At 45.7% G+C, this 22,865-nt stretch overlaps 1 protein-coding gene across 1 annotated transcript in view; it reads right to left on the reverse strand.

Moving 5' to 3' along the window:
• Positions 1-21,072, reverse strand: part of rerea (arginine-glutamic acid dipeptide (RE) repeats a) — a 126,408-nt gene extending 105,336 nt beyond the window's left edge. The window contains 1 exon segment of the mRNA XM_048241607.1: positions 20,505-21,072. The gene's annotated coding sequence lies outside the window, so the exon portion shown is untranslated.
• Between the last annotated feature and the right edge of the window lie 1,793 nt (positions 21,073-22,865).

Below are 22,865 nucleotides of genomic sequence, written 5' to 3' on the forward strand. Positions count from 1 at the left end.
AAGATAGAAAGACAGAGAGAACTGCCATTTGTGGTAGGGAATACAGAGAGCCAATCTCTCCCTCTTTTCCCTCTTGCTCTCTCTCTCCTTCTCATTAGACACCCAGTAAGGAGGTGTGAGTGAGGAATTCTTAAATAACAGCTACATTTCTCTCGCCACTGCATGAAAAAAAGAGGAGGAAGGGGGAGGACAAAAAAAAGAGTGTGAATAAAGGTATAAATTAGACCTCTGCCCTTGGAAAAAAAAAGCAAAGCCCACACAGTCTGTCTCTCGATTAACACATTGCCACACAATGGGCCACAAAGGCAGGCCTTCATCTCGCACTAGCTTGTCCCCCCCGCTCTCTCACACACACTCGCTCTATTAAAGCTACTCCTGCCTGCTCACATTCCGCTCAGAGTAGCCAGTGCTTCAGCAATAACCAGGCTGCCTAAATGTGCATTTACAGACACACACACACACACAAAGTGTCTTACACCATTCAATTGCCTGCAGTCAACATCGCAAAGACAACCTATAGGAGCAATGCACTGATGCAATTAAATGGGGGACTTCCAAGCCATAAAATCACACACACACAGATGAAGGTGTTTTCATCAGGAGAGGATTAGTGTACTGTTCTTCTTTAAAGCCAGTGTTTTTATAGCGGTGAGATGTTTGAACATGGAATAACACCCAGAAAACTGAGAGGATTGGAATGTAACAGAGCAATTTCTAGGAGAGGGGGACAAAAAAAAATAAAAAATCCTGAGACATTAAAAAAAAATGGTAATACAAAGGCTTGAGGGAAGCCAGCGCCTTGCCCGAATGACTGGCATTAGCGCGCGACAGCAGTTTGCCTCGCGAGGGCTTTAGGCCAGCTTTTCCACATGGATTTGGCAGCACAGAAATGCGCTCATATGATTACATTTTCTAAAAGCGAGATTAGTCCCAACACGCACACACATACACACACACTTCTACAGATTTATCTGCAATATGGGCAACTCGCACTTAACTGACAAAAATGGTCTGCATTCAATTCTGCCTGTTCAACCACACAATGCTCCACTCACAAACAAGAGTGCTGTGAGGCCGCCCTTTATCCCCCCCATTAGACCCATATGTTAGGGCTATGCTACAGGGAGCGGGGGAGAGGAGGGGGGTTGGGGGGGACATTACAGGCATAATTTAAAACAGAGTCTGGGCAAATTACTGAGTGTATCAACACCTTGTTGACCTCTACTGTAAGCTTCATGGAGACGCACAAGGAATCCACTCGAGGAGGTATTAGAAAACTGTGTGTATGTATGTGCTCTGTGTGTGTGTGTGTGTGTGTGTGTGTGTTGGGGGAAGGTGTAAAAGGGTGTGTGTTTAACAGTGATTTGTGTCTTTGGATCAGGAGTGACGCTCCATATGCAATTTATGTTTCAGTGCTGAACATGAGCTGACAAGAGTGAGAGGGGAAAAAAAAAAAAAAAAAAAAAAAAAAAAAACACAACGATGTGCATCTTCCTGGTTTACTTGGAGAACAAAGCGTCGGGCTGATCTTCTGGAAGCTGTGATTTACAAGGCGCCTTTGTTTTACGACTCACGGTCTAACTGCTGCTTCAGTCACTCGGACGCGTCAAACCATTCAAACCGCTAGGCTAGGCTATTTTACGGCAGCGGTGGAGAGCACGTCACCAGCTTACATTTTCTTGGCTAACAGACACGTCGGCGACAGAGGGTCATCATCGTCTGGTTTGCTCCTACTCTGTGAGGGAACCAGAGCAGATGCTTGCACAGAAGCAATCAACCCTCCTCTTTTTAACAGCATCTCAATATTGATTAAAGAGAAAAATGTCAATCCTTGGCTCTGGGCAAGTACAATGAAATAGAACCCTGTGCTAGCGGGTTTTCTTTCAGTTATACATTGTTAATATGTGAATACTTAGACTTATTATCATCTCCCTTTGTTCAATGACGCGTTGAATTACTGGAACTACTTTTTACTGGTGAAAGGAGGGCTTCGTCCTGGGGGTCTGTTGTGTCTGCACATGGATCCAGCCAGAAGGCATTAAACCCACCCACGCCTCCGTCCACCCCCACCCGTCCACTCTTCATCTCTTCCTCAGTGAAAGAGGAGAAGAGCGCGGTGGCCAAATCTAAATGATGTGCAGGCGGTCATGCTGGCCTGGCCTGCTTACTTGACCCGCTGCCCTTGTGGTTGTTTATGTATTTATCAAAAGCAAACATGGGGGGGGGGGGGGGGGGGCAGCAGCAGCTGGCCCGCATTCTCCTCCATTTTTCACCCAGGCGCAAAAGGGAAAAGGGTAGAGAGAGAGAGAGAGAGAGAGAGAGATGGCTGTTAGGTGAAAGCCCGAGGGATGGGCTGCTCTAGTCTTATTCCAGAGGTGTGTCTGAACCCCTGGGTGTGATCTCTATGATTACCACCATCGCCCGGCTTTTTCACAGCTTTTTACCCCAGTGGTAGCTACTATCAGAAAGAGAGGTGGTGAATGGCTGTGGAGGAATGGATCTAAATACCGATTCTATCCAATGGCACCACGTTAACACATCTATGGAAACCTGTCAAGGTTGAAGCCAAGGTCATATTAATTGAAGACGGAAAAAACAAGGAAAAAAGAACAATGGAAATCTGACAGTCTTTCCTGTGCTGAACTGTCTATATATGTGTGTGTGTGTGTGTGTGTGTGTGTGTGTTCAGATCTGGGCAGCACCCTTAGGGCTGACGCTCTATTAGAGGGTGTTATTTGCAATGCTCTGAGAGCGGCTTCATTTCACAATGACACCTGAAACATGAGCACAGCATGTAAGTGCCGATGGCACCAGCAGTGCCAAACTGCATGTGGAGCCTACATCCAGCTATGCGTCTGTGCAAATTAAAAGCCCATTTTTCATAAAAGGAGAGGAAAAGCTACAGACTTATACTGAAAACAAAATGTGTAAGGACATCTTGGCTTTGTTCGCTGTAGGCTGTTCAGAAGTAAAAAGTGTTTTACACCCACTTCCTTTGTGCATTGGCAGGATTGTGTTATAACATGTCAATAAATTGGAAGTGGCAAAGATACTGTGGTTTGGAATGCGTGGAAGAAAACAGAAACAAGAAATCAATGAAATGACGTAGCAACGCAATATCTATGAAGCCGCATTCTCACATGTGTGCGCTTGTGCTACACTGCAAGTGGAGGAAAACAAATGCACTAGAGAAGCAGACGGCATAGCTTTGTCAGCTCACTGAATACACGTCATGCTTGCTCTTCCCTGTCACATCATGTCCCAAACCAACAAACCCGCCTAAAACAAAGCATCCAAAGAGAGAGAGAGAGAGAGATATATATGAGTTAGAGATATATATATATATAGATATATTTGGATATATATTTATATACATATATATATACATATATTAATTTGCTTACATACATATGAATTTGGTTGTTATATATATATATATTGCTTACAGTGATATATTTATTATATACATATTAGTTATATATTATATATGTTATACATATATATATATATATATATTATATATATATATATATATATATTATTAATATATATATATATATTATATATATATATATTATATAGAGATTTTATATATATATATATATTTTATATATTACATATATTATTTTTACATATAGAGAGAGAGAGAGATAAAATGTTCTAGGACTGAAAGCTGAGAAAGGCATTGTGCTTCAAAACAAATTTCCTCATCCAAGATGGCAAGCCCTGCGGTCAGGAATCACTGCGAACATATTGCGCATAACCTCATCACTCCGGGCTCTTCCGCCAAAGCTCCTCCTCGAGCCCCCTTCCCTTCACGCCTCACAGACGCAGGATCACAGAGCCATTAGGTCAGCACCACACGTAGCTTCTAAGTGGCTAAATTATTTAGTTAGTTATCTGGTGGCGTGGCTTTCTCTTCTTCCTCCTCCCAAGCTTGTCTTGTTGCTGGGCCACTGGCAGCACCAGATGGTGTGTGTGTGTGTGTATGTGTGTGTCTTCTGTGGGGGGTGTTCCATTGAACACACACACACACACACACACAGCAGCCTGGTCCAAAAAGCACCTCTGCCACTCCAGATAGCGCAGGATGCTATTACCTCTAATTAGGAAGGGGCCTTTTGTTTCGGAGGGCAACTGCCTGCCCCTTCGCCCCAACACTTGCTGTCACTGCCACCACCACCGCAGCAGGAGCAGCCTGCACAGGGGCTGCAGCCAATCACAACTACTCCCCTTTGTGTTGCCATCCCCATAGCACAAACACTGGCTTAACTTAGCCTAGCCTGGGCTAACCTGGGCTAACCTGCCAGAGACTCTGCGAGCAAACGAGGGCACAGCCAGTGCAGTGCACTGCAGGCAGACATGCATGTCATTCAAAACAATCTGAGGCTAGCAGAAAGCAAACATACGCCAGTTCACCAGCATGGGAACAGACAGTCTGGGTTGAGCTGAGGTCTTGACGGAGAGAATGGCGCATAGGAAAAGTCGATGTTGGGGGTTGGAGGGGCTGTGATCCGGCTTTTGGCTGCCTTACGTTGCATTTACAGGGCTTCCCGAACAGCGAGAGAGCTGTTCTAAAGGTAGGTTATGGTGAGGGGTTGGAGAAGGGGGGAAAAAAAGGTTGAAAAAGGAGGGAGGGAGGGAGGACCACGAGACCGTGGCAGTGAATGGCCTGTACAGTGGCTGCCTTTGAGCTGTGACCCCAGACAAGGCTGCACTGTCGAGATCTGTCTAATTGTTTGCTTTGCAGAGGGGGGGGGGGGAAAGAGAGAGAGAACGAGAGGAAGAGCACAGGTCAGCAGAATGCTTCTGGGGATGAGGAAGAACCCCAGAGCTCACACCTGGCCTCGGCGGCACACTCATAAAACATGCATACAGTGCTGCTAAAGCTGCAGCTTCATGTAATAGAGCCACACACACACACAGCTCTGACAATCGCAGTTTTAAAATGGAGGAAGACGGACGATTTGGGGCAAGCACTATGGAGAGGTGCTTCAATGAGGCCACTTGTGTTCTCCTATGAGTGAGTGCCTGTGTGTATAACTGCACAGTTGTGGAATTGCACACTTGTGTTTTCATGAGTGCATATCCATAAATTTGTGCGCACATAGTCATTACCTGCACCACCACCACAAACAGCACCACCCTCTCCATCCCTGTGTGTGCTGTTTTGTGTCTAAATAAGATAGTTTACAGTAGCGATGAGCAGATTAGGCACTGGCTGCCGGTGTGTGAAATGGAGAGCTGATCCCTCAGTGATAGTGATGGTTGTGTGTGTGTGTGTGTGTGTGTGTGTGTGTGTGTGTGTGTGTTTGCATGCACACGTCCTCTTGCCTCCAGCAAACAACAGGACCGGGGGCCTGCCTGCCTGCCTGCCACGGCCGCATATTTCTCATCTCCTTCCTGATACCTCACCACACTAACAGATCTGATTATGTCGTGCATCGCCTTTCACAACACTATGCCAGGAGGCCTGCGAGTAAACAGGTCTGGTGTTCAGAGAAACCTAATAGGGCGCACGGAAGGCGGAGGATGGATGGATGGGGTGGCAAGAGACTCTCCCTCTCTGTTCGGAGAGTCTGCATAGAACCCGATCGCTCTACAAGATGGAGGATTGTCAGCTATGACGACAGCCTGGATAGAGGAGAGACTCTTAACAGGCTGTCAGTACATTAATAACTAACTGCACAGTGCAGTGGTGCTGGGTGGGGTGGGAGGAGAGAACAAGAATATGAGAGAGAGAGAGAGAGAGAGAGAGAGAGAGAGAGAGAGAGAGAGAGAGAGAGAGAGAGAGAGAGAGAGAGAGAGTGAGAGGGAGGAGAGGGGGGGGGGGGACATGGCCTCCAGCACAGGCAGAGAGCCATTACACTCTGTGTAAATACTGCTGTGATTGTGTCATTCAGGGGGTTGGGGTGTTGTGGGATGGAAGGGGGGATGGTTGGGGGTGGGGGGGGGGGGGTTGGGGAGTTCAGCCGAGCGACCAACTTCCAAAAACAAAAGGAGATTTTTATTAGTGCTGTCCCCGCCGCTCCTCAGAGAGCTTTTGGGCAGCTCCTCCCTCTCGTCTCTCCACACCCCCATTCAGTGCGTTTGGAGAAGAGACAGAGACGGGGCAGGATTAGGAGGTCTCAGTAGAGGAGGGGAAAAAAAGAAAAATACTCTGCTCTTCCCACCAAAAAAGGTGCCCCCGCCCCGTCGACATGCCATGACAGATGTGTTCTGTTACATTGGTGCTTTATGGAAAATATACACCGCATATTCACACCTCCCAGAGCTGGCCATCACATTGCCTTACCAAAGCAAGAAAATATACCTAGGGAGACCAAGACGGTGACCATTATGTGTGTGTGTGAGAGAGAGAAAGAGTGAGCGAGCAAGTGTGTGTGTCTGGTGAAAATAGCTTGCATCGGTGGGGCTCAAAAAAAGGAGGCAGTTTGAGCAGGTCTGCCACAGTACCGCATTCATGCTGTAGAGTGTGTGTGTATACGCACACATGTCTGCCCACGCACATGTGTCAATCCCGAAGAGTGCTCCATTGACTGCTGAGCAACTGTATTTGCACTGAACTGCACACAAGGCTGAAGTGAGGCAGCAGAGCGGGGTGGGGTGGGGGGAGGGGGAGGGAAGAGAAGACAGCATGGCTGCACTGAACCAGGGTTTGACCTTTCCAGCTCTGTCAGCAGCTCCTCACTGAGATTCTCAACCACCCCAATCTCCATCGTATGTCCTTATATATAACACCCACTCTCCATCATACACACTTGAGAAAACATAGAACCCCCCCACACACACACACACACACACAACTTGTTAAGCAAACACTGGCATTTGTGGCCCCTGGCCAGGTATGTTTAACATCTGACATTTCACCTCTATGCTCTCCAAATGCAAATGCAATGCAGTCAATTAATACAACATCAAATGCATGCAATATAATACTCAACTTGGCTAACCCAACTGGGTGCTATCTGTATCTGAAAATGGAGTAAACCTTATTTGGGATTATGGTGAACACACCAGCACAAAGCGCAACGCGTATCTTACTGCAGTGAGGTAACTGGGGACAGGACACACTTCTAAGCCACGGTGCTCCCATTGTCCCTGTGGTCAGGCTCCATAATGATTAACAATTTGATGACTCTCCGACATCCCCGTAATTAACATGGGCAAGAATTCCACATGCCCCCGAAAATGCGCGGGGACACTAGCTAACTCAATTAATTTGCTTTTATGCAGAAATAATCTCTGATCAGCATTACAAAGTGACTCGCAAACAAATTAGGTTTGAGCCAAGAGTGCTCATTGATCTCCGCACTCATCCCGAGCTATGCCCATGAAAGCCAAGGCGGCGGTAATCCAATCCCCATCACTGAGGACGGACGGGGACGGGGCGGGGTTGTTGGTCGCCGGGCAAAGATCTTTCCAGCATAAGGAAAATGTCCAGCTTGCACACACACACACACACACACACACACACACACGCGCAGACCTCAGAGCGCGTTCAATTAGGAGGTATTTCTGTGCTCCGTCAGCAGGGCTGTGGCAGAGTGTCAGCTAATTGCTTTTGGGATTACGCTAATCAAGGGAGCGATTGAGCAGGCTGTGTGCCTTTAACAAAAATAACAACACCGACAACGACACCACCAGCACCACCACTGTCTCCTCCCACTGTGCGTGTTTGATTGTGCTACCATTCTGAGCCAACCAAAGATGGCCGATTACCGTGAACACAATAAGACAATGGCAGTGTCATTTTCATCCCCTGACAAAGATGGAAACCTGCAGTGGCAGGAGGAGGGATAGCTGCTGTAAAAAAATAAAAAAAAAGTTCCATAACGGTGATCCTTTGTGACGATGGTGATCCAACAGTTTAAACAGTAACAATTATGAGTCAACAGCAAGGCTACATGCAATGCTTAACTCCCGGAGTCATGCGCTCCACTGGGAGTTTTTGAAATAGCTGTGGTGAAGGAAGGGGGGGGGCATCTGAAAGCGGGAATGCATGTGTACAACATGCCCTGGAGATTGCCGTGCCAACAGCTATAATCATCAAGGGCCGCTAGCGTTGCTAACAACAAATGAGGGCTGCAGTGCTCTTTGTTCCAAGGATGAAAATGTGGTACAACATGAGATCACTGACAAAACAGAAATCACCTCAGTGAACAAACATACTGCTATGCAGCTAGGAACAAAAAGTGGGAAAAAATGTAAAATGTTGTTCATGATGACTCAACACACTCAACTCTTACCCTCAGCTCTTCAAGTATCATTCAAGACCCTAGACTATAGGTTTAATGGGAAAGTGTGAACACATACCTACACCGAGGCCAAAAGAGCAGCCCATCTTGTGGGCACTAATAACCTAATGCTCTTAGCACATCTTCCATGAAGCTGTATGGAATTGCACAGGGTATAAAATAGAAGATCCATTTCTCATCGCAATCTGTTACAGCTCTATTTCAGCTTGTCATTAAATATTTATCCCAACCAAGTGGCGATCCAAGCGAGGTGATAAGCATTTAGGGAACCCAAATCTTCTGACTAACTCTCACATCCCCAACCCAACTCCCTCCCCACACACACACACACACCCATTTTATTCACATGGGATTATCCACAAGTGTCCTTTTTTAATCTGTCGTGTGGAGGCCACAGCCCAGCAGCTGCCTCTGTCTCCCCTTACAATGGAGATACCTTCCCCTGCTATTCATTATCAGACAGTAAAGCTACATTTTCCCTCTTTTATTTTGCCCCCCACCAAAAAAGCAAAGGAAAAAGAGAGAGAGAAAAAAGATAGAGTGAGAGAGAGAGAGGAGTTAGGGAGGTTCCTCGGTCAGCAGTGGTACACCAATCTCCATGGATGCCAAGACATTCTTAACCTCCAAAATGCAGAGCCATGCTGTTAATTGTTTCTCATAGAGAGGCCTTGAGAACTAGGGCAGGTGAGAGAGAGAGAGACATTCTAAACCCTCTTAACCTGGTAAACCAACATTTTACACAAGCTCAGGCTGAAGCTACACCGAAAGTGATTACTTCAGTAGGGTTATTCTCAAAGCACAAGATCACAAAGGAAAAGCTAAACATTTTTGGTAAAGCAGATTACAAAAAAGATCTCAAGTAAGGAACAGGCTGAGATAAAAGGAAGGACCCAAAAGCCATGGTTACTAATGAGGAGAGGTGGGAGGGAGAGGGGAACAGCGTGTGTGTGTGTGTGTGTGTGTGTGTGCATGTATGTGTGTGCGTGTGTGTGTGTGTTTGTGTGTGTGTGTGTGTGTGTGTGTGTGTGTGTGTGTGTGTGTGTGTGTGTGTGTGTGTGTGTGTGTGTGTGTGTGTGTGTGTGTGTGTGTGTGTGTGTGTGTGTGTGTGTGTGTGTGTGTGTGTGTGTGTGTGTGTGTGTGTGTGTGTGTGTGTGTGTGTGTGTGTGTGTGTGTGTGTGTGTGTGTGTGTGTGTGTGTGTGTGTGTGTGTGTGTGTGTGTGTGTGTGTGTGTGTGTGTGTGTGTGTGTGTGTGTGTGTGTGTGTGTGTGTGTGTGTGTGTGTGTGTGTGTGTGTGTGTGTGTGTGTGTGTGTGTGTGTGTGTGTGTGTGTGTGTGTGTGTGTGTGTGTGTGTGTGTGTGTGTGTGTGTGTGTGTGTGTGTGTGTGTGTGTGTGTGTGTGTGTGTGTGTGTGTGTGTGTGTGTGTGTGTGTGTGTGTGTGTGTGTGTGTGTGTGTGTGTGTGTGTGTGTGTGTGTGTGTGTGTGTGTGTGTGTGTGTGTGTGTGTGTGTGTGTGTGTGTGTGTGTGTGTGTGTGTGTGTGTGTGTGTGTGTGTGTGTGTGTGTGTGTGTGTGTGTGTGTGTGTGTGTGTGTGTGTGTGTGTGTGTGTGTGTGTGTGTGTGTGTGTGTGTGTGTGTGTGTGTGTGTGTGTGTGTGTGTGTGTGTGTGTGTGTGTGTGTGTGTGTGTGTGTGTGTGTGTGTGTGTGTGTGTGTGTGTGTGTGTGTGTGTGTGTGTGTGTGTGTGTGTGTGTGTGTGTGTGTGTGTGTGTGTGTGTGTGTGTGTGTGTGTGTGTGTGTGTGTGTGTGTGTGTGTGTGTGTGTGTGTGTGTGTGTGTGTGTGTGTGTGTGTGTGTGTGTGTGTGTGTGTGTGTGTGTGTGTGTGTGTGTGTGTGTGTGTGTGTGTGTGTGTGTGTGTGTGTGTGTGTGTGTGTGTGTGTGTGTGTGTGTGTGTGTGTGTGTGTGTGTGTGTGTGTGTGTGTGTGTGTGTGTGTGTGTGTGTGTGTGTGTGTGTGTGTGTGTGTGTGTGTGTGTGTGTGTGTGTGTGTGTTGTTCCAAGGATGAAAATGTGGTACAACATGAGATCACTGACAAAACAGAAATCACCTCAGTGAACAAACATACTGCTATGCAGCTAGGAACAAAAAGTGGGAAAAAATGTAAAATGTTGTTCATGATGACTCAACACACTCAACTCTTACTCCTCAGCTCTTCAAGTATCATTCAAGACTTAGACTATAGGTTTAATGGGAAAGTGTGAACACATACCTACACCGAGGCCAAAAAGAGCAGCCCATCTTGTGGGCACTAATAACCTTGGGCCGTCTAGCACATCTTCCATGGCTGTATGGAATTGCACAGGGTATAAATAGAAGATCCATTTCTCATCGGCAGTCTGTTACAGCTCTATTTCAGCTTGTCATTAAATATTTATCCCAACCAAGTGGCGGATCCAAGCGAGGTGATAAGCATTTAGGAACCCAAATCTCTGACTAACTCCTCACACCCCAACCCAACTCCCCCTCCCCACACACACACACACACACTCATTTTATTCACATGGATTATCTACAAGTGTTCCTTTAATCTGTCGTGGAGGCCAAGAACAGGAGAAATACCTCGACTGTCTCCCAATGGAGATACCTTCCCCTGCTATTCATTATCAGACAGTAAAAGCTACATTTTCCCCTCTTTATTTTACCCCCACCAAAAAGCAAAGGAAAAGAGAGAGAGAAAAAAAGATAGAGTGAGAGAGAGAGGAGTTAGGAGGTTCCTCGTCAGCAGTGGTACGCACCAATTCCATGGATAAGACATTCTTTAACCTCCAAAATGCAGAGCCATGCTAAGCTAATTGTTTCTCATAGAGAGGCCTTGAGAACTAGGGCAGGTGAAGAGAGAGAGAGACATTCTAAACCCTCTTAACCTGCAACCAAATTATTTTACAAGCTCAGGCGGCTACACCCGAGTGATTACTTGTAGGGTTGTCATTTCTCAGCACAAGATCACAAAGGAAAGCTAAACATTTTTGGTAAAGCAGATTACAAAAGACGCTAAGGAACAGGCTAGGATAAAGGAAGGACCCAAAAGCCATGGTTACCATGAGGAGAGGTGGGAGGGAGAGGGAATGTGTGTGTGTGTGTGTGTGTGTGTGTGTGTGTGTGTGTGTGTATGTATGTGTGTGTGTGTGAACGTCTGTGTTTGTGTGAGAGTGCGTGCTCAAAACCACCGCTGACTCCTTGTCGAAGCAGCTCGCTATTTTGGCTCCCACTGAACTTGGCATCTTCAAAAACAAGACAGATGAAGAGCGATTGCGATAACGCCGCGCCGCAGCGTGGTGGGTGGTGTTGCACAGGGGCATTAGTGCACTACCCCCGCCTGCTTCAAACGCAATGCCTTGCGCCTTCTCTCAAACCACTGGCTTCACAGGTATTCTTGGACGAGGAGCAAAAAAATATATAAAAAAAATACAAACAAAGAGGCATCTTTTCAGAGACTCTACAGGGGATAACGGTCTGCCATAGCTGTGGGCTGCCCCAAAGGGAGAAGGAGGAGGAGGAAGAGAGGCTCCTTTCCAAAACTGGAGCAGTCGACCCCTGCAAGCTCCTGACAGGTCAGCTTACACGCCAAGCTGGCTGAGCCAAGAGAAGCCAGAGAGCAGCTCGCTGTTCATCTCCCACCGGCCCAGAGGGAAAATACTCATCGACTCTCCAAACCATCTAAACAGATACCTTAGATCTGACTGAGTGCTTTATAAATCAAAGCATAAGACATAAGAGACAGCACAATCAAAACATGTCTTAAAGAAAACAAAACTGGAGGAGGCAAAAAAGGCTACTTTCTAACATTCAGAGAGCCAGTCAGGTACAAAGCTACAAATTGCCACTAGCAAAGGCTCCACTTTTGATAAAGGTAGTTCAGCTTAGCCTAGCCTAGAAGTATAACAACATGTTTTATGAACCCTGTGATTCGCCATAAAAGAACACAAACAGACTCATCCACCTACAGTGGGATGAGAGCACAGGGTTTTAAGCAGCTGAACACCCGCATCAGTGGGTCAAGAGTCAAATAATCTCGCTGTCGTTTTAATGCACCACTGCCCAATCTGGCTGGACTAATCCAGTTTCGACATGCAGACCTGGCACAGTGCTCCATGTTGAAATGATTACAGCTGTTTTGTCAAACTTAAAACAGGCAACACTGAGCTGCATAATGTAATAAACATCCTCCAGTCTCTCAGAGACTAAGTACCTTTAGCTTACTGGCAAAGGAGACGAATACATGCCAAGCTTTAGGACAAAATGCTGATTTAAAGTAGTCAGTGAATCCAGATCAAAATGAGTATTTGATTTGAACGGACATCACCCTTTAAATACTGACCAATGTTATCTCCTCTGTCAGAATATACTCTCACAGCTATTATGGAAAGTACAAGGTAAAAGGAGGACTGAAAATATAAAGCTTGCAGGTTAGCATGTGTAAACTAGTTGGTTCATTAGAAACTCCTCTTTAAAAAGCTAATGTTGAGTGGGCACTAGCTATTAAGTTTGTTATGAGCAAATGTCTCATTAAATGCTGAATAATGTCTTTGATCACAATAGACACACATTTTCCCTAATTAAGAAATGAAATACTACAGTAGCTCATGCTTTTCATAAAAAAATACTAGCCTTAACATCATCTTGATAACAACTGACAACTTGTGAAAGTGTGTATTTAAATCTTTCCAGAAACTGCCTGAAAATGAGGAAAATCAAAATTCCACACCCTCATCATGAATCCACACATCTGTTGTCAGGCTCACTGGCGTCACCCAATGTTATTGCCAGGGCTGAACCTCACGCTAGCTCCAGAAGCTGACTGTGCTGACACAGCCATAACATGCCAGTTCAACAGCAGCATGCTAGCGCAGTTCATCAAGTAAGAGTGAGCTGAAGCGTACTGGGGCACTTGCGCAGGTTCATTCTGGGCAGAGACACTGTGTTGAGAGGCCAGTGGATGAAACAAAACGCTCTAGCCAAGTGAAAAGGCAGCAGGGCGGGGATGAAACGTCGGCTGCATAGTTGTGTTTTTTTTTTTTTTATTCCACCTGTGACAGACTAGAGCCACTTCACATTGATGAGCCTCCGGAAGTGACCATCTGGAGAGCAGCCAGGTGCTACATTTACACAGTCTGTTTTACACTCAACCTTTTTTTTCCTTTTTCTCTCTTTTTTTTTTTTTTTTTTTTTTTTTTTTTTTTTTTAAGTCATCCATTTTTCCTAGATGCCACTGTGAAAATCCCTTTTGCCCGCCACTGTGCCTTTCATATTTTAATTTATGTTTTTGAAACAAATGGAGATTAGGAGAGCGCTGGCGAGGGGAGGAGGACGAGGGGCATGATTTTTTTTTTTTTTAGATGAAAAATGTACAAAGCGGTTTGATGTGGGCCATTCGCGTTGTTGGCTGTGAACCTGCCCGGGGTAGAGACTAAACAGAGGGACGAGGGGCTTGACTGTGCCAACTTTCACCTCTTCGCTTGTGTACAGAGTCGCCAGTCATTGCTAAGCAGGAATGCACAGCTGGCAAAACTCAATTACCTAAACACATATGACTTGCGCTGACCCCAAATGTTTACGTTGATTTTTTCATCTGTGCCTTTCCCTGGACACTCAATCATTTATCCCTCGTTAACAATGCGCTACCTATAGTCTTTGGGTAATCCTTTTTTTCTTAGTCTGCCCGCCGAACAGAACAAAGGGGTCACCGGGACAAGCACTCCCAAGGGTTGAACACGTCAGCTGGAAGATCATAGCTCAAGTGGATTGCATTTATTTTGCAACGCTGTCGCAACTGAACCACACGTACACACGCGTGCTATCCTTGACGGAGGCAAAGAGGAGGAAAATTAAGAATGAGAGAGAGAGAGAGAGAGAGAGAGAGAGAGAGAGAGAGAGAGAGAGAGAGAGAGAGAGAAGGGAGGAAACTAGTTCACGCTCAATCACGATAATTATCATGGAGACTGGCGGTGACAATCACCTCTGAAGATAATCAGAATTGCAGCTGCCATTTCCACCACAACAGTAGAGAAAAATCTATACTGCTTGTACACCATCGATGAGCCCCTCACCCAGCTGAGAAACAGAGGGAGGTTAAGTGAAAAAAAACCTCTGAAAATAGTTCTGAAATGCACAAATGTACACGCAGTGAATGTGTGAATGATCAGCAAATATTACTCTTCTCGCCTTGGCCCTTAAAATCACGGAGGGCTGGGACTCCTGCATTATTTAAGGAGGAGGGGTGGCTGATGCATAATTCAGAGTGAACAGCCGATTTGATGCATAAATAAAAGTCATACACTTCAACGCATTAAATGTTTACAACCCCAAATAGGATTGGAGGAGCGCGAGCAGCGCCACTGTGTAGCCTGCCCGCTCCTTTGAACGTCTCAGGCCTGTCACTCCGCAGCGGGTGTCGCTTTCATCTCTGTTGACTTGCACTAAATGCATAAAACCCCCTGACTGACAAGGTTGACAGTAGGGGGGGCTGAGGGGCAGGCCTGAAGGCTTTTGTTTGCCCAGACCAGACGCTTCACACGGGACCCAAAGCTGTCCTGCGCAGACAAGGCACCGAGTAGTATTAAAAGAACATGTGTAGCGACAAGCTGCGACATTGGAGGCTAGCAGTACAAAGTTCCAATGGCGAACGAACACAATCCACGCTCCAATTTTGATATTTCGTCGTACAGGTGGTAAGGGGGACCGTTTTAGACCATATCTAGCCCGCTAGCGGGTTATTTTGTTTCAGTTCTGTTTTTGCGTTTGTTTTCTCTGCGTCCTCCTCAACTTAGTCACGCGAGGCTTATGTGTTTAGGTTCACCCGGATTCTTTTACTGTGTAATTACAGACATTCACAGCTACACAAATATGGAGGCTGCATCAACAAAAGCCATCACTAGTGAATGAGATCAGGGAGCTGTGGAGCGCATCTGATGGCTTTAACGTCTCGCTCTCCCACACACACACACACACACTTCTATAGCCAGGCCCATGGGGAGTCCAGCTCCACTTTATGGCCATGCGCTGAATTAACAGGTCCAGATGTCCCCCCTCTCCACACAGGCGAGAGACCTCTCAGTTGGGCTCAGCTGCTTGGGGGCATTTTAAAAATATCACTTTCAATTATCCCAATTTCCTAAACGCCACTCCTGTGCTTAACGGTCACAGGAGTAAGAACAAATCACCAAGCCTCTCTCTCTCTCTTTTTTTATTTTTATTTTGTATGCGAATCCTTATTGGCCTTTTTCAAGCATGGAGTGCTGCTGACAAAATAAATAAATCAGAGCCGTCAGCACCCTGACCGCGGATATGGTCAAATGTCCTATTTTCGGTCTACACTCACGCACTGCAGATAGTCAAGTAACACGCAAAATAACTGCTTGGTGATGGTCTGCTGAATTGAGAGACTGCCTCCAGGGTTTTGGAGGAAGAGAGTTGGTTAGAAACAAGGAAGAATCTTGAGATGCCCTTTTCCCACTATACTAAAAAAGTACAACTAGATTTACAACTGGAATTCCTGTTTTTCCTGTCAGCCCAAGGTAAAAACCATAAAACGGTGTACTAAAACTGTTGTTTGAAACCTTCCCTTGTGCGGTGGTGATAGTAAGAACACTACAAACCGTACCACAAGGCGCTTTCTTTAAGCATGTCAACAGTGTCATCTTATTTTCAGAGAGAATAACTTGGCCCAAAGCCTTTAACCCACAGATATGTCCTCTTTGAATGTGCAGTTGGAAACTGCAATGGAGGAGCCACTCAAACAAACAACTCCTTAAAAAAACACAACCTTCAGACCCTCTGCGTGTAGTTCTGTGAGTCACCAAGAGTTCACCAGTGACTCACATATCCTGTCTACTGGTCCCAGCAGATCTGATGCACATCTCCCTGTAGCACCAGAGTGGTGCGTGGGCACTATGGTTACAGTATCCGTGGCAGTTAGCAAGGCTAGAGGTGTTCCTCACCTCCGTAAACAAAGAGAGTTCAGAAGAAGAATGCAGCCTTAATCTCCACTGATAACAATGCCTATTTAGAACACGCCTCTAAACGACAGCATCAGACAGGCCAGGAGTGAGGAGTGACTCAACGAATGGCTCGTGGAATAAAACAGCTTCTTTAGAAACGACAACACACACTTTATCGTGTAGGTTAGCAACTCCAGAGGAGCACACAACCACCAACCTCTTTTCATTCTTTTGGAAAAGCACATTACATGCTTCACAGAGGCTTCTTTCACAAAAGCACTTAACTTCTCTCATATCCCGCGACATGGGAATGAAGCTAAAAGATACATCAACCATGAGTAAATGCTTTATGTATTCTAGCTCTAAAAAAAAATCTGATTAATCAAAGCTGCCCACAACGTACAAAAGGCAGGAAAACAGTTGACCGTGGAAAAAAAGTGTGGAAAGTGACATTAATTACATCCATTCCTGATCCAATTCATTACAGCTCTATCACCCACATGCCATCCACCTACTCCTCGAACCCAATAGCTTAACTGCATCAGCCTGCAAAGCTCCAGCTTAACTCACGCCTTCCTATATCAAACAAACACTACCACTGCCCACCACACATCTAGGAAATGGAGGGAGGAGGACGAAGCGTTTGGAGTGGTGGGTTAGAGAGGGGGGGGGGGGTTCTGCCCAGTGTAATCCTAGAGAATTCCATCGCACGAGCGGATTAAACAACACCTCCGACACCCCTGTCAAAACGTTCCATCTGCCTCCAGCCTGGCAACTGATCCATTACAGAGCACACTTTCTGACGAATCCCGTTCTGCAGTCACACACTGCCGGAGCACACGGCCCCTTTGATCAGACCATCATCCTCCTTTTGATTCCTCCAAGGTGAGGCTCCGGAGAGGAAGACTGTGTACTGAATGCTTGGTGTGTGTACACTGGGGAGCGGGAGATGGGGTGTGTGGAAGAAAACGCATTACCTTTGTCTACACTGGCAGTTACAGAACAGCGTGTTGTGGTGCATGGAAGGGGTGCAGATAGTGTGTTAACCTTTCTAGAAGGTGAATGCTGATAAAATGCAATAGGCAGTGAAGCTTGGGAAACATTCCTGGGCGATAATTTTCATCGTCAAGCTAGCTGACAATCAAACACTTGTAAAGGCAGAGGATGGGGGGTGAGGGTGGATTTGCTTGGTATGACATGCACTTGTTTAATCGCTCACTCACAAACACACATAGACTGAAAGCAGAGAACAGACATGCACAGCTGTCTCATGAAGAGGCCGTCAGAACAGAGCTGTTAATACTATTACTGCACTGTTAGCCAGCTGGTGACCAACACAGACCCTGGCTTACGTCTTTCAGTAAGCTTTGCGTAAAAACCAATGAGCGATGTGTTAGGTCACAATTTTCCCAGCCAGAATACACTTCTGGTCAACCAGTGGGGAGAACCCGAGCTGGGGGATTCAAGATATTTCACCATTTCCTTCACAAGAACAAACTGTTATTTCAGCTACATGATCAAAGTGTTCATTTTAACGGCCACCCCCTCGCAGAAAAAAAAGTGAAACACAAAATGAGACTACAGTAACCTAGCCTTCAATGGAAAGCAGAAATGTAGAAAAGGTGAAGCAAAAAGGAAACTATGACCAAGTCATTGTAAAATCATCTAACACAAACACAACCGCTCACTCGAGAAAGAGAGGGGGAGAGAGAGACCGGGAGAAAAGGACTCTACAACTAGCACACTTTTTTGCCAATATTTACATTCTATTTTGCCTTTTGCAATGGGATACATTAGACTGTGTTGTGGTCGGACTAGTCTGTGCAAGTTAGGAGAAGAGTAGGTGTTACCATCAGCACCTCTGCTTTAAATCACCAGAGAGGGGGGGGTTACAATAAAACAACGCTCCCAGCATTGGCTCCGGATCATAATTCAACAGCTCCTCTCCTTGCAGGAGAAAAAAAAAAATCAAGACTTTCACCTCTTCAATCAGACCCACTCGGCAGGAGAGAAAGTCGAAGCACTAACGTTTGCCGCTGAGATTCTCAGGACTGGTCTTAAAAACCCTTGACATCAGCAACACAGAGGCTTACTCGCTAGAGACGCTGGATGATTAAAGCTTAAGAGTCTCAGGACTAAAAAGAAACCTAAACATCTGAAATGGGAAAAAAACATATCTATCAACACCATCTCCTCGCATGCTCAGGGCTAATCCTTATCCTTTTCACATCAAGCTGTTGTCATCTGTTAGCCTAGCCCTTAGCAGTGCAACTTCCTGCTTGTAAAACCTCAGCATTAATAAAAATGAGAGCAACGTGCCAAGAGGCCTGTTGGCATCATTAGCAAGATCATCAAACGATCCCTCGCTCCAGAGCAGATGTTTATGTGTCCGTGTGTGTCCGTGTGTGTGTGTGTACACGTTTCAAAGCCTACAGTTATCTTATCCTGAGCAAAACCACAACATAGCTTTGCAAATAGGTAAAGAGAGCATTGTCTTCCTTTACACAGATATACACAGACACATTTACATAGCATTAAATATGTATGACCAACTCAAGGAACTGGGAAGGAGCGATGGGGGGTGGAGTTGTTCACTGGGGTGGATGGAGGATCTGTTTGGACGTGAGGGTCTCGTTTTGGTTCCCCCACCATTATCTCCGGCCATTGTGCCGTGAATTAGCCAACCAGTGTCCTCCCACTCGAGTGCATTAATCACATCTGAATCATTAAGCTAGAGGTCACTTCCCAGTTAACAGGGGACGATGAGGGGAGAGTGAGAGGAAAATATATGCAAAAAGGAAAAAAGGGTGGAGAGAGAGAGGGGAAAAAAAGAGGACAAGTCATCCAGATTAACCCTGCAACCACAAGACAATTAACATTTCAGTTTTTTGGCTTATTTTTTTAACAGGGTGGGGGGAGGGGTTGTCTCAAAGACAACAGTAAAAGCATGTGGAACATGTACTTGGTAAGGGCTGGAGCCTTTGAGTGCAATCTGGGTGAAAACTGCTAGAGTTCTTACTCCCTCCACCGTTATCCCCAAATGGCATCAAGTTAGTTATTTTTCAGTGGAATATTCTGTTATACCCTAAGGATCCAAGCTAGCTCTGTAGTCACATGAAATTTAAGTATGACCAATAAAACTGATTATGCTAATGGTGGTGGGGGCACAGAAGACACTTCCCCATTTTGTGTGTAGGCCACAGGGACATGATCAGATAAGTGCAATGCGAAACAAATACCTTTTAAAGCAAGTCTTTTCTAGCCTCTAACCACCACCACCCCCTCAACACACGCTCACCCGCACACACTAAACAGACTGTCTCACTGTTCAACTTTCCAACAAATCTGTGTCTGAGACGAGCTTGACTAATCACACACAGACCCACTCAAACCCCATGCTCCTCATACACTCAACTACAACAAAAGGAAGCAAAGCTGATTTGGACTGTGTCCTTGGCAGGTCACAACTGGCCAGGCAGGTCCTCCATAAAGCCTCCATCTTCTCTTCCCAAAACGTTAGTAAACAGTAAACAAGTGGTTAGAACCCATCACATTAAACCACAAATGAACAGAAATGAGTGTCAAAGGGTAAGAGATGGAAGTGGGGGATTCCAAAAGGCAAATGGGTTTCGTTTGTTTTGTTTGATGGCAGCATATTCAAATACACATGCTAGTTTAGGAATACTTAAGGCATTCATGCTATTAAAATGTAAGAGGATAAACATCTGTTGTGTATGTAGTCTTCACTTGAGACCAGCAGCGCCTGCATTAGCTCAAACTTTGAAAGTGCCATTAGTTTGAAACCCAAGTAACATCTATAATTTATTAAGTGCATCTTAGTTTCATGCACACACAAAAAAAGGCCCAGGGGTGTCTTCAAACAAAGAGGTAAAGAAGTTCAAAGCAAAGGTCTCAGGGTTATGTATGGTCTTTCCCTGAGGCTGCCAAGAGGGTCCAGAAAAAAAAGGAGGAAAAAAAAGTCAAGAATTGGAACAACAATGTAACCAACTTTGTGCTTCGCTCATGTCATAAAAGTTCCCTACACTTGTATTAGCCCTTCCCTTGAACGTCTTCCTCTTGAGAACACACTAATAGTAAAAATCTGAACCCAGGCAAACTCGTGGTTTTAACTTGTAAGCCTGTAGCAAAAGCCAACATTCCACATTCCATCCCCCCCCCCACACACCTTCCAAACCACTCATACCCCCTCCCCCCGCGAAACTTTTTTTTTTAAATTCAGTGTAGCTAAGCACTCACCCGCCAGTCTGATGATCTAAGTTCCAATCGACTGCTGCAAACAATTTCAAACAGAATCCTCGGCAGCTACTACCAAATGACCCGGCCGAACTTGTTGGCCTGGGTCAGATCCAAGAACCAGGGCTAAGCAGTATCGCGCCGACACTTTATCCTTAAAGAGCCGCTGCCCATGCAGAGGGAAGCGGGCACTTGCTTCAACAAAAGACGATCTCGCTTTTGCTAATTTATCCACGTTCCGATCGCCGAGGGACTCCTTCAGAAAGCACACGGCGGACTCCGTTCCCTTACGCCGTGTTATAGCTCCCGATGTGAAACGCATAAAGGACTGTAGTCTTGATACAGTGCTGCACTTCGAGGGGTAGGAAATCAGTGAGTTCACCGTTTACAGACTCGGCTTCCTTTTTCACACACACACACTCTCTCACACACTCACACGCGCGCGCGCTCTCTCTCTGCCTCTACCCCCTCTTTCATATGCACACACACCGCGTTCTGCCTATCTCCCTGCCTCTCCGTGAGCCCCCCCTCTTCAGCTGTTCAACAGACGCATCCACATGGCTGACCTAGTCTTTCTTTATCCAGACACTAGTGAAGGAGAATTACCCCCCACCCCCCATTACTAAAATACGAACAAAACAAAAACATGGACTGGATTCAAATTATTGTCGGGACAAAAGAACTAGAATGGGAGTCGTGATTGATGGTAACCCGTTGGGGATATGGTCTACTCGAAACTGCATCAGTAAGCAAGATGTTCAAGCCCGTATCCCGAGCGAGATCAACATAGCCTACGCGGGCTGCTGTAAAGAATATTAAAGCGTTCACTTGTTACCGAGAAAGAGGGGGGGAAGCAACAGACTATAGGGAAACGTAAAATGGCTGAAAAGAAATTTCAATCGGTTAATCACTTTATTGTCAACATACGCCATTCGATCTGCTGATTGATTTTTCACTGTCAAATTAAAAAAATAAAGCAGAAAGCAGAGCTTTATTGGCCCAGGCATTTAGGACAGAATCAGCGGCGCCGGCAAGACGGGTTTAGATTAGACATGAGGCATGCGTTGCCGCACTTTGCTCTAGGTTGTGGCTCATTTGCATTTTCAGATAATGAATTAATTACTCACTCACTCTTAAACCCATTCATTTGGCAGCGGTGTGTTCTTCTATGGCATTATGGGTCTTTCCAAATGCCGCGTGACAGTGAAACGTACATTATTTCTAAATTGATTGGGGCAAGAGGATCATTTGGTGTTACGCACGTGATTATAGAGTGGAATTGGTAAAATGACGCATGGTCCATTACATGTCGTTTTTCAATCTGGTTGTCTAGCTAGCCAATGGAATTATGAAGGGGGGGGTTGTGTTTACGCTCATTTCTTCAGAGGCGAGTTTGTATTTTAAATCTGTGGTCTAAACCAACGCTACAAGTATATATTTCTATAATTGGAAAACGTCTCTGCGTGTGGACACGTTAAGAATCAAATCATAACCCGTTTGTCTCATATTTAAATTCATTTCGGCAGACTGCAAGCACATTAATTCGCATTTTGCCTGCTCCAAAATCCAATTAACCGCAACAAGCACACATAATCCAAACAAGGCTATCTTAACTCACCAACCGACACAAACAGTGTATTTGAAGAGGCAGGGTAGATCAATAGGAATTCAGTTCGGTGTAGTGTGGGCCTTTTATTGTTCTGCAAACCATGTTGCCTGTCAGTCCTCCACCCTTCCCTCTCTCTCTTCTCCATAAGGAGGTGGTGTCCCTAGTGATCCCACCGCCGGCCAACGCTTTTGCAGCTCCAGGGGAGCCCTCCACTGTGCAAGACCTGCTGCTTCCAACCACCAAACCTCCATGTTAAACACACACTCCCTGTTGTCATATACTAGGCTTCAGATTTTGGGTATATTTATCACATATTTATCAAGCTATACCTCAATGCTGCCCTCTTGGCTGCCTCTGACCAGACATGTAATAATAAAGCCTGGCAAGGACAGACGGACAGAGAGAGAGAGAGAGAGACACACACACACACACACTGCTGTTAAGTCTGACTCACTTGCTTATGTGAAACTCTCCCACAGTGAAAGAGATATTTGGAGAATGTCATTTTCATAGTGGTACCAATCATAAGCGCTCAAACAGGCTGCCAGTAGCTCCAGGCCAGGAGCAAGTGGAATGGCAGTTTTTTGGACTTTATCACATACAACAAGGTAAGAGAAACTAATTGTTCCAACTGTGTGTGTGTGTGTGTGTGTGTGTGTGTGTGTGTGTGTGTGTGTGTGTGTGTGTAATCTCTTGAACAAGTCCATTCAAATACAGATTCTTTGTGAATGTATCAGAGTTTCAAATATGTGATG

This window comes from Alosa alosa, chromosome 4 (genome assembly GCF_017589495.1).
Source record: "Alosa alosa isolate M-15738 ecotype Scorff River chromosome 4, AALO_Geno_1.1, whole genome shotgun sequence".
NCBI classification, from domain to species: domain Eukaryota; kingdom Metazoa; phylum Chordata; class Actinopteri; order Clupeiformes; family Clupeidae; genus Alosa; species Alosa alosa.